The following is a 10,892-nucleotide window of genomic DNA, read 5'->3' as shown; positions in this document are numbered from 1 at the left end:
CATACACACAAAGCCCAAGCCGCCGCGCGCCCGGGCCCAGTGCGCAAGCGCCGGGCGGCAGCTGCACCGAGCAGGGGAAGCAGCGCCGCCGCGGCCGCCAACAGTGCGGCCTTCGGGCGCTGTGAGCCTCCCACCCACCGAGGGGAGGCCCCGCGACCCCAGCCTCGCTGAGGCGGCAAGGGAAGCGCCGAGAGCGGCGGCCGCGCGCGGCCGCGTACTTGCTGGCCGCAGGTGCCGCGGGGCCCCCGGGGGACGCGCGCAGCCGGGGAGGCGGGCGGTGAAGGGGCTGCGTTCCGTGAGGCGTCTCGGCGGCCCGCCCGCTGCCCCGGACGTGCGGCAGCGGGTGCAGGAATGCAAGTTTCCTGCGGGGCTCTTGACTTCTCAGAGTTGAAGGCGCGATTAGGGACGCGAGGTGCTCTAGGAAAGAGTTGAGAAACAGGGATCTCTGCTGGCCCTGTGCCAGATGTAAACCACGAACTAGGGCGTCGCTTCCCTTGCTGGGTCCTTTCGGACACCTGGGTTTGGAGGAGAGGTGCCAGGAACGAGGCAGACAGACCACGAGTGACACTGGGCCTTGCAGTGTCAGGAAAAGCCCCGCGATTATCAGCATTCCAACAGGGGCTTGTCCTCTCCCCCCTGGAGATAAGTTGCCCTCGCCTTAAATAAGGTGGGGGTCCCAGGCTGGGTTTCTGTCGCAGAACCACGATGTAAATTTAAGCCACTCGCAGTTGAAGTCCCAGGCTCAGACCAGGTGCTGCTACTGCACAAAGGTAGCAGGTAAAATGGACTGGCCAGCCTCCAAAGAGAACTTTTGAGGTTGTTTCTTCCCCTTCGGCCTCAAGACAGAAACGCAGAGGAACCTGTAAATGTCAGGACAACCCAGGTGCCACATCTTCGAGTTTCAGCTGCAGCTAAACCGCCTTGACCAGAGCTGATTCATACCCAGATGAATGCTGGGGAAAGCGGGACACCCTGTCAGCAAGCCCAGTGCCTTTGAGATAAACTAGCCAGGCACCAGTCATTTTAGAGGGGTGGGGTGCGGGAAACTGAGTCCCAGAGAAGCTCAAGGTCATAACCATAGCCTAGGTCCCTGACTCCCACTCATCCTAGAACCAAGCAGTTTCCCCTGAGGTTTTGGTTTTGAGGAAAAATACTACTGTGGTACTGGAGTTTCTAATGTGAAAAATGAAGATAACTTTTCCCTTAGAGAATCATTCTGAAGGTTATATGGGAAAATAGGTAACAGTGAGTCATAAAAAACGTTTCATCTCTTGGCCCTCTGACAGTATTCTGACCAGCAGAAATGTGCTTAGGGCCAAACAGAACTTTTTAATATATGTATTTGAATTTAAAACAGGGAGATATCATCTCAAAAATCTAAACATCAACTGAATGGATAGATGTGTAAATATCCACACAATCAAATATTTTTCAGCCATTAAAAAACAATGAAGTACTGATACATGCCCCAACATGGATGAACTTTGAAAACATGCTAAATGAAAGAAGCTGGTCATAAAAGGACAAATATGGTATGATTCTACTTACAAGAGATACATAGATGAGGCAAACCCATGGCGTTAGAAAACAGAGTGGTATTTTCCAGGGGCTTGGGAGCAGGGAATGGGGAGAGACTGCTAATGAGTATGGGGTTTCCTTTAAGGTTGACAAGAAGTTCCGGAACCAGATAGTGGTGGTGGTTGCAAAGCATTGGGAATATATTTAATGCCACTGAATTGTACACTTTAAGATGGCTACAGTGGTCAGTTTTATATATCTTTTACAATAAAAAATCCAAATATCCAGCTTCTCTAGAGGTGGCAGAAGAGCTGCAAACTGAGCCCTGAGGGCCATGTGGCAACAACCAGCTGGAACTCAGGAGCCCTGTACCCCTCAGACAAAGCTCTCCAGGTCACCAGTGTGTCACCAATCACTTGACTCATTTGTGTTACCAGATGGCCCCTGAAGCTATTTGTGGTTTTGATCTCTGATTAAACTGTAAAGGTTTCTACAAATGTTCTTTATAAATCCACTATGTCACTTTTTATAGTTTCCTGTCCCCTGCAGATATTTTTAAACTTCTTTTAACAAAGCACAGTTGTTCTACAGTCTCTGTCTGATAATTCTAATATCTCAAGTATCTGAGGGTCTTGCTCATGGTATCCTATTTCCTTGTGATCTGCCTGGTTCTCTTTGACCATGCTGACACTGCATTTTAAAATTTATTTGTGAAGATAATTTGAGGACTAGGATGAAGTTACCTTTCTCTAGAGATGAATTACATTGGCTTCTGCCAGGCTCCTGAGGGCACTGCCAGGCCAGGACTACCTACCTCCGGAGCTTGTGGTTCCCTGGACCACCCAGGTGATGCAAATGCTGGCTGCCCAGTTGAGCAAGACTGGTTTGCTTACTGGTTTGCCCTGAGGGTGGAGTCACTGGCAGGCCTGCACTCCCCACCTCTGTGTTCAGTGACCTCATATTGATAGTTTGAAATCTGTGGTGGCAGGAGTATTTATACTATGGAAATTGGCAAATGCTATATATACATCAGGATCCTTTTCCCAGCCCAGAGCTGGTTGGTAAACATTTACCAGCATACCACTGGTGGAGCCAAGTGGGATCCCAAATTACCATGGAGAAGGTCTCATCTCCCACTTAGTGTGTGGTCCCTGAACTTTGATTTCTGACCTTGCCTCAAAAAAGTATACACATTGGGGTTCAAATATGCTAGGCTGGGCAAATACTTGCAGTGTTAAAGCAGCTTCTTTGCTAGATTATCTTTCAGGGTTCTCTTTCCTCGCATTTCAGCTATTCCTTACTATCTTGTCAGCATGTGGTGGCTCTCGGGATGTTTTAAAATACTTCTAGTGTTTTTAGTTGCATTCAGCTTGAGAGTTCATCTGAACAACTAGTTACCAGAAACTAGAAGTCAAGCTTGCTCTGAATGCTAGTTCTTATTCCAGATGTGTTAAAGGGTGATCTGAGGGTTGCAGACATGAATTGTTCAGTTATGGCTGTGTCTTAACTCTCTGTGAAATGGGGATGAAAATAATAACAACACCTGCCTCACAGAGTTGTTAGGAGAATCAAAGACAGTATTTGTTGAGCACTAAGAACAGTGCCTGGCACATGTTCAGGACCGGAGGCTGGGCAGTATTTGTTAAATGAAGGGCCTGTATGATCCTTAGCATCATTATGATCCACACTAGGGACTGAAGCCAAACTACTTCTTCCCAGGCTGCTAAATTCAACCCTTAGTTCACTCCTCCTGTTACAGCTCCTGTAGGGTGGAGCCTGGCTCACCCCCAGGGGTGCAGGAGGTTTCCCTCTGTGGAGCTGAGAGAGGGGATGCGTCATTGAGTGGAAAACATAGGCCCAGCTCCTGAGTTCTTGCAGCCTCTGCCCTCACCTAGCAACTTGCAGCAGCGGCTCAGTGTGTTGTTTTCATAAATAGAGGTGCTTTGGTGTTTGGGGAGCAGGCCGTTAGCAAGGCCCAGCAATGTGGGAAAACTTTAAAGAGAACACGCCAACCACAGAATGAAATATAGTCCCTTCCTCAGACACAGGAACAGAAGGGTATATTGCAAAGGACCAAGCCTCCCTCCTGTCATGGAAAAGGACATGAAAATCCAGCAGACTCAGTCCATTTAGCAGAGTCCTGGCCAGAACCCATGGCTTTCCTGATGGTGATCTCTATGTTCCCACTCCACCTTCACCGTGACTAGTTGGAAATCAGCCATGGTGGAGGTATTGACACTATGTAAATTGACAAATGCTATACATCAGGACTCCCCTCTCCCTCCCAAACCCAGGGTTGGTTGGCAAACATTTACCAGCATACCACTTGCTGGAGCATAATGGGGTTCCAAATTACTGTAGGGAAGTTCTCCCTTTGAGGAGACACCCCTTAAGTGTGGGCTTTATGAGGTTCAGATAGACTGGGGAGACCTTGAAAAGAATTTTGATAAACCAGATACTACAATCTCCCTTTCTGCATATTTTCTTGCCTGTAACTGTAACTATACTTACACAACTATAAAAATGGTCACCAGCTCAAATGCCTACCAGTGGACTGGCAATTTGTATATCCATCCATGCAGCCACTGGCTTACCAAAAAAGTTGGGCCCCTTGAGGTCATAAAAGAGGTGTTAGATATAAAGTACTTTGAAAGATGGATGTGTTCAAAGGTCAAACAGTGTGATCCACCACTCTCCTAACAATGAATGATTAAATGCAGACTGTTTGGTGATGAGCTGGTGACTTGGAGTAAAGTTGGAATCCATCCACAAACAGGCTTGGCAAATTCTTGGGTCAGGAATCTAAAAGGCTGCCCAGATATTTTCTGCCTACTCCCACAAGCTACCCAGTATCTGAATACCCTTCCTAGTTCTGGGTAAGCCTTTGGGGGGAAGGCCACCCCCACGCACGGAAGCTAGAGGGGACCTGTCTCTCTCTTCACTGTGGGAATTAGGTCCTGAGCATGGGTCGGACCTAACTGAGCTTGGGCAGATGGTCTAGCTGGATGACTTTTTTAAGTAGCTTGATTAAATTATAATTAACTTACCATAAGACTTAACCTTTTATAGTGATTTTTAGTATATTCTTAGAGTTGTGAAACCATCACTACAATCATTTTTTGGACATTTTGTCATCCAAAAAAGAAACCCTGTTCCCATTAGCAGCCATTCCCCTTCCGCACTCCCCACCAGCCCCTAACAACCATGAATCTACTTCCTGTCTCTGTGGATTTGTCTATTCTGGATATTTCACATAAACTGGATTATACAATATGTGTCCTGTGGTGTCTGGCTTCTTTATGCTAGCATATTTTTCATGTTCCTCCATGTTGTAGCATGTTTTAATTCATTCCTTTTTGTGGCTGAATAGTATTCCATTGCATGGACTTGCTGCTTTTTGTTTATCCATTCGTTCAATGAAGGGCATTGGATTGTTTCCACTTTTTGAATCTTATGAATAATGTCACTGTGAACATTCGTATATAGGTTTTGTGCAGATGTGTATTTTCATTTCTCTTACCTATATACCTAGGAGAAGTATTGCTGGGTCATATGGCTAACATTTTGAGGAACCACCAGACTGTTTTCCAAAGCAGCTGCCCTGTTCTACATTCCCATCAGCAGGGTAGGAGGCTTCTAACTTTTCCACATCCTCACCAACTCTTGTTCTTTTCTGTCTTTTTTATTTTAGCCATCCCAGTGGAGATGAAGTGGTATCTCATTGTGGTTTTGATTTTGACTATGGTTTTTGAGGCAGCATGGAAGCTGTGGAGAAATGACTTCGAGCAGAAATGGCCTAAGAGGACTGAAGGGGCTCTGCTGTCCCTGGGAGCAGTGCCTTTGGCATCCTGGCCTTTTTTGGCTCCTGTTCAGTTTCAGAACTTGCTTCTCCAGTCTCTCCATTGATTTTGTGAGTTACCTGATAGCCTTCAAATAAAGTCCCTTTCCACCTAAGCTAACCAGAGCCAGTTTCTATTGCTGCAAACCAAAGATCATCATTGGTACCACATTTAACCGTAGTCTTTAGACTTCTTTATACTTCCTGAGTGCCTCTTCTCTTGTTGCACTTCTTCACTTTTCCCCAAACTAACAGTCTCCTCACTGCTGTCTCTTTCCTCAGCCACCCACTTCTACTCATCACCTTGTCTTATGCCTCTAAGATGCAACTCTGATCCCCTTCTCTCCCTTCACGTTTAGCCTCCTTGATTTAGCACACAAGTCCATCCATAATGTGACCACTGCCTTCTCTGGGTTGCTTTCCTGCCACCACCTGCAGCCAGCCCTCAGATTGGCTTAGAGTACCTCATTTATGTAATTTCTCCTCCACCTTCCTTGATGTCCTCCTTCTTCCCACCCCATCTGCTCTGGGTGCCCCTCTAACATAACACAAGATACTGTAATTATCATTGATATACTGTTTTCCTCACTACAATGTAACATTTTTAAGAGGAGGAATCATGCTTTGTGTCACTGTATCTCAGGACTTAGCATGTGTCATTGACACCAAGGTCACTATTAGTTAGAAGATCTATATACAAGTTATAGCCATTCTGTCATTTATTCTAGAAAAGCGGTAGAGGTAGAGGTGACCAGCAGGACACTGAGGAAGAAGTAAGTGGCATGCATTTTTTTAAGCGTTACTGTAAACTAGGCTGCCTTCTGGTGATCACTAGCATCTCAGGGGAATGTATATTTCAACATGATTGTGCATAAAGGGACAAGATCACTGAGAAAATCATGGTTATTACATTTTTTTAAAATGTTGAAATTCCTGGAAAACTAAGAAGGATGCCGACTCAGGCATTACGGGGCTGAAACTCACCATGAGCTTTTTCCACCTTTGGCTAGGGTCATGTGAAAGAACACACCAGCTTAAGGGCTGGCTTCCACACATGACTTCTGTATGGTCTTCCCTGGAATCCTCGACAGCTCACTCTCCATCAAGACTCTTTGGACAGAAGGAAATGAGAACAGCCAGCTCTTCTTCCACATGGATCCATTCCTCTTGCCAACTGCCCACATGAAAGCATTCCTATTCAGACTTGTGAGGAGGAGCCACACAATAGTGTTGAAGGAACACAAGAGAACCTTCTAGACCCCTGTGGGCCTCATCTTGAGTCTACATCCCCTTCTACAGTTTGACCGCACAAACCTTTGCTTCACTGACTGCTTCTGGCTGTAGTGCACACTGTTCCCTCTGGAATATTCTGCTCCATGTCTTTCTATGACCGGCTCTCAACTTCAACGTCTCATCTTTGGATGACTCTCCTGACTACCTTAAATAAAGTCCATTCCCCTCTTGGTATTTTCTATTTCATAGGCCAGGGCCTTTTCTTTATACCTCTGAGTATCATTTGCAATGATATTTTTATATTTAATATGAGCTCCCTAAAGACAAGGTATGTGTCTGTCCTGTTCAACACTGCACACCCAGCCCTAACAGTGCTAGCACAGGGTAAATATTTGCTCAGTTTGTGAATGGATGAACGAAGCCCTTCTATGAAGAAATCAAATCCCCACAGAGATGCAAGGCAGCAGCCAGCCCCTTAAGTAGGACCACGTGCTCTGGGTTCGCCGCGGCCCCATGTCTCCCTGTACTTGTTGTGTTCTCTGCACCTCAGGCCTGTGGTCCATGCCACTGCCCACTCCTCCCTACTCTAGGGCAGACATGCTGGTCAGCAAGACGGGCGGGGGGGGGGGACTTGCAGTTCACAGCACACACTTGTGTATTGTTTGAAGTGCTGGCAAGGAGCATATACTAGTTGTTGCAACTAAATTTGTCCCCCTCTCAAAGAAAACACCCCCACTTTCTTTAAAGAGTAAGATATACAAAAATAAATACCATGTTTACATTGCTGTGGTTTGTGATTTCCAATCAACAAAACAACAACATGGGGGATGGGTACAGAACACAATGATTCAGTCCCTTTCAGGGGTCTAGGGGTGGCTTTGGTATTTAACTTCCCCATTGGACCACTAGTGATTTCAAACTATCAAAAAAAAAAAGCAGTGGTGCCAGCATTGGACAGTGACCTTCCTGGGCCTGATGCCTCTCACCTGAGCATGGATAAATACCCACCATTACCTAGAAAGGCACAAAGCCTGCTTTAGGCATCAGCAGCCTAAGAAAACCCAGGCTAAAGAGCACAGGGACCCTGCTATTTACTGTTCCATGAGATCAGTCCCGACACAGTATTGCACTGCCATTGAGGAATGTTGCATCAACCTGGGTTTTTAAACAAATATTCCTTTAAGTCAAGCTAGCAGAGGGTAGTTATATGAAAGATGAGTAGGGTGGCAACTTGCTGTTGATTCCAAGTGCCCTGTTTCTATTAATTAGAGTCAATTTTGAACCAGCTGCCTGGAGGGGAACCTCTGGCTAATTCCCTAAAGAGCAGACTCAGGCTGAAAACACCAGTGTCTAGGGGAGCTGTGCTTAGGGACAGAGATCTTTAAAAAAAAAAAGACCCTTTTTAGCTGCATTGCCTTGAAGCACAGCAGAGGGTCATGTTTGCAGAGGACTCCAGGCTCTCCTTCCAGCCTCCCTGGCGGGCACAGCTTATTTAAACATGAGACACTGACCAAAACTCAGAAATTAACATTGGTACAACACGATGAACTAACTGCAGACTTTACCTGGATTCCACCAGTTTTTCCTAATGTCCTCTTTCTGTCCCCGAAATCCAGGATTCCACTTCACATTTTGTCATCAGGTTTCCTCCATCCCCTCTGATCTGTGCCAGTTTCACAGTCCTTTCCACTTTGCCAAGACCCTGACATTTTTGAAGAGCACTAGTCAGGTATTTTGTGCAGATTCATCGTGTTTGTAGAAGTCTGTTGGCATAAGTGATCTTGGCCCCTGTGATAGAGAAAACTGCAACCTGTGGGACAACAATCTTCCCTGCTGTCTCTGTGTGGCCCACAGGCTAAGAATGGCTTCCACATTTTTAAATGGTTGGAAGAAATCAGAAGAAGAGGAAGATTTCATGATATGTGGAGATTGTCATGAAATCCAAATTTCAGTGTCCGTAAATAAATTTGATTGGAACATAGCCACACCATTCTTTTCTGGACTATCTATGGCTGCTTTTGTCTCCAATGGCCAAGCCCAGAAATTGCAACAGAGCCCATGTGGCCCACAGGGCCTCGGTATTTCCTGCCGGGCCCTTTACAGAGAGTTTGCAGACCCTGATGTAGAGGGCCTGTGAGGACCTGGCATTCACTTTTCACAAAGCCAAGTCAGCTGCTGATGGAGCCCTGAGGCGTCAGTCATTCTCCGGGTGTTTATTGAGGGCCCATTGTTCAAATTGGCAGATACCTCTGTTTGAGCAAGTGTTCACTGACGCTGAAACTCTGGAATTGGGGGAGGATAATTCTCATCAGATGTCTTACCAAGTCTCAGGCACAGTTTCTGCCTGTAACAGTAAAAGCTGCCGGCCTATTTTGAGAGCTACCTCATGCCAGTAATGCTTCCTTGCACTATCTTTTTTAATCCTTTCAGTCGGCAGGAGTTGTTCCAGGAGGACACTGAAGTTTAAGATATTAGCCACACCCAGGGGCAAGCAGGGAGCCACTAACAGGCAGCCCAGCCCAGCTGTGGCTTCCAGGGCAGATGCTGTGCAAACAAGACGCTTGCCAGATGCAGGAGGGCTGAGAGTCAGGGGTGGCTGCTGGGGGTGCTCTTGGTGGTTCCTGGAAACCACTGCTACTCAAACTGGGATGTATAGTATTTTTTTGTCAAAAGAACATCACCATGTGCTTTTTGGTGTTTTGTCTTATCCCTAGGTCTTGATATGCAAGCCCAATACAGTCTTGGCCTCTCCTTCTTCCTCTCTGGTATTGCTGCTCTGCCATGTGCGCTGCTGGAGTGTTCTCTGTTGCCCTGGCAGGAAGATCGCCCTCCGCCTCCTCCCCTGGAGTGGGTGCTGATGGCCTGCCTCCCCACGACCTGTATGGCCAGTGGGCTGCGCTACAGGGCTGGGAGGCAGAGGTCTCCAGTGCACACGCGCCACCCTCCACCTCAGCCCTGCGGAAGGGGGTCCAAAGGCGAGGAGGGGCCCGTTGGCCAGCCCGGGCTGCTAGCAGGTGGGCACACCATTGAAACAGGTCCTGTTACCCGTTGCTGCTTTGGACTTCCCAGATGAAGGTTATAACAAGGGCCATCCTGTCCCTCTGCTGACTTAAAGTGAGACGCAGGACAGTGGCTCAGCACAGAGGGAGCACTGCGGCCAGGTGACAGTGGCTCCAGCTCACTAATCCAGCCAGAGTGGTTCCAACTGGTCACTGGCCAATTCTGCTCAAGACAATTATTCCAATATATGTAGTCAGTAAGAAGAAAATCAGAGTGTGCCGGATTTAATGAAAGAAGCCCATAGTTGGTGTTCAGACTGCATCCCATTCTGAGTTACTTTTTGAGGAGAACAAGTCATTTGAGAGTTTCCTGTTCCCTATAACGTCCCCAGGAACTTCTTAACTGGCTTGGTAATATATCTCCTAAGCCCTTAGCAGCTGCAAAATTGATTCACAAAGCTTGTTCTTTTTTCTGTGTGTGTGTTTTATAAAAGAAAACAAAATGTAAACCAGGTTGCGAAGCCCTGGTGACACAATCTGACAAGCAGGTAGAAACTTGGCCCACACGGTCTGTCCCCAGCCTGCAGGGACACAGCATGGCTTGGGGTACTGGTTCCATTCTACATTCCACGATGTTCCACAGAATCACTGTGCCAAATTTCCAAGTGGAAGCCATACACTGGGGGGCTCTGTGCAGGATGGAAGGAGGGTGCTGTGCTATCCTATTTCTTGTACACAGATCTCTGCTCCTTGGAGAAAGCACCTTTAAGAGGGTCAGAAATGTTATCTGAAATGCTAGTTTCTCTGGGGATGGACCTGGTTTGGGGGGAGGCTGTGCTGAACTGAGCATAGTGGAGAAAAACATGTGGCACATTTGCCTGAGTGAGACCTCATTACTGATGACAAACTCTAAAATCAGACCTTGACTCTCATCTGTTTACACAAGGATGGTACCCTGTTTTCAAGGTAAAACACTGCTGATATTCCCTAAACATCCCCTGAGAGGGGGAACTAGCTTGTTTTTGCCTAATACCTGTTTTGAAGTCCAGCAGAGTGTAAGGTGGCAAATCAATCACATTGGTGTGTGTGGTGTGTGTGAGGGGTGTGTATGGTGTGTGTATGATATGTGTGGTGTGTATGTGTGTGATGTGTATGTGGGGGGGTGGGGGGTGGGGGAGTGAGGGGAGGGGGCGGTGTGAGGGGAGGGAGGGGTGGGAGGGCCGGGGTCTCACAGCCACTGGTGGCCGAGTCCTTACCAGCGGGGCTGAGCAGGGCTCCGTGGCCTCTGGTGCAGGTGCAGCACA

At 47.3% G+C, this 10,892-nt stretch overlaps 1 long non-coding RNA gene across 1 annotated transcript; it reads left to right on the top strand.

Annotated features, from left to right (window-relative positions):
* Positions 1-50: 50 nt before the first annotated feature.
* On the top strand, positions 51-7,371 carry LOC118934092 (uncharacterized). Its single transcript, XR_005033325.2, has 2 exons — positions 51-231; positions 5,210-7,371. It is a non-coding gene; the product is annotated as an uncharacterized LOC118934092 (long non-coding RNA).
* The last annotated feature ends 3,521 nt before the right edge of the window (positions 7,372-10,892 follow it).

Source organism: Manis pentadactyla, chromosome 14 (assembly GCF_030020395.1).
Source record: "Manis pentadactyla isolate mManPen7 chromosome 14, mManPen7.hap1, whole genome shotgun sequence".
Classification (NCBI taxonomy): Eukaryota; Metazoa; Chordata; class Mammalia; order Pholidota; family Manidae; genus Manis; species Manis pentadactyla.
The sequence above is the reverse complement of the archived record's forward strand: the minus strand, read 5'-3'. Positions and strand labels throughout refer to the sequence as shown.